Raw genomic sequence first — 1,910 nt, forward strand, 5'->3', positions numbered from 1 at the left:
CGTTTCCGGGATGTCAATTGTCCTACTTATATCAGTACACTCTTAACATCCTAACCATTACGAAACTTGTATTCGATCAAATAAGCCTCACGTAGCAAATAAAGCCATTACATTTTTTGATGACCAAATTTGAAACACTCGTTGATCTCCATACAAAATCTGCTTGGTGAGCGAAAAAAACTGAAAAAAATGGAGAATACAGATTTTGGGTCATACCCAGTCATACCTCTTGCTTCGCTTCTTCCTCTCTGAAGGAACTGCCTGCATGACACGGTGGCTGTCTGTAGCCTGACCAACAGCTCCCCCTCTGGTCGCATCCAGTAACATCAAATCCATCGACATGCGCAAACTAAGCCAGCTGTGAAAGAAGGGTTTGACAGCAGCGCATGGACACCGCGATGTGAATATCAAATAGCTCAGCATCAGGACCAGAGTGAGCCTAGTTTGGAATGCGCGCACCCTCTGAACTTCGCTGGGAACGTCAGCATGTGAACAGGATTTGAGGAGGAGGAATTAACTAGAATGTCAGCTCTGAAGAAGGTAATTGTTTTTTAAAATCATAATGTACCTCTCATGTCATAGTTATAGTCTATTAGAAAAGTCTAAGTGTGTTGGGTTAGCAATGTTGGCAGCGCATGGATTTCGGTGTGTTTGAACAGTCAGCGCGTTAAGCATACCCATAGATTAAGTCAGTTGGGAAATGGGTGGGTCTCAGCATCTTACCTCGAATTTGCTGTATGACTGATCAGTCTAATTTCATATCCATTGTTGAGGAATTTTGATAGATGATTTTGTTAAGAAAGATAATGTACTACTTTTTGAATTATTAGCAATTACTCATTTTCCCCTGCGTCCTTCCTAGAAATAATCTAATTTGAATGATGTTGCATTGTAGTGCAGGTGTCAATTTGTTCACCGACACCACTGTTCTCTCTGGTTGCTGCTGCATGTGCACAACTTTGTCCTGGAGGAGGATAGTGAGAGATGGGAACTTTCCAGGTAGAAAAAAAACACTTTTTGTGAGGTATTAAACTCTGAAATGCATGCCAGGCTGATCACTAACACTTACAGTGCATCACAATCACACACACTCCTGTGAGCAGCCGCCAGACATGCAATGTGCTGCTGCTATCTGTCTGTGTAGACTATACTCAGTGGTAGCGGTGGTGGTGGGTAGTTGCCTTGCAAGCTGTCAAAGGAGAGCTTGGCTCAGCTAGGGAAGGGAGGCAGGCAGGCAGCGGTGTTTGAATAGTCAGTCTCAGTCTCTCAGTGAGAAGCTGAGAAGAAAACCTTAGTAAACATGTTATGTAATGCTTGGGTGTTGAGGACACATTGAGAAAAGCCAAGTATTCAACAACACTATCTGGGACAATAATGATCTACAAGTGCACACTGTGAGGTTTGTTTGTTTGCCACTGATCACTAGCAGCAAGACTAGATGTATTCCCATGAGGGGTGTATACACCCCTAAATTACATATCATTTGTGAATTAGGTTACATCACTTGGGCTGAGGCTGGCTTATTGAAAATGTATACAGTATGATATTTGCTATTGTCAGGTATGATGATGAGTCACTAAGGCGACAGTAGTTACGATTCACAGTTTGCAGGTGCAAGTATTGATGCCCACAAAAAAGCTGTTTTGTTGTGCAAAATTGGGTGATTGAGGACAATGGGAAGAAGTGCTGTAAAATACCTGGTGTACCATTGGTACCGTAAAGAGAGTTGTAAGTACCCCACATACCAATGAGCCTGTCTTCATTTTTAGCTCATAGTATCCCACATGTCTTTCTTCAATGACAGCCAGCTGCGCACCAGAGAGGCAGAAACCAGAGAGGCAGACCTCCCTAGATGAACAGGGAGGTCTGCTATAGTCGCAACATGGAAACTGCATTTTCTAACGTGTGGA

Source organism: Salvelinus namaycush, chromosome 15 (genome assembly GCF_016432855.1).
Source record: "Salvelinus namaycush isolate Seneca chromosome 15, SaNama_1.0, whole genome shotgun sequence".
Lineage (NCBI taxonomy): Eukaryota > Metazoa > Chordata > Actinopteri > Salmoniformes > Salmonidae > Salvelinus > Salvelinus namaycush.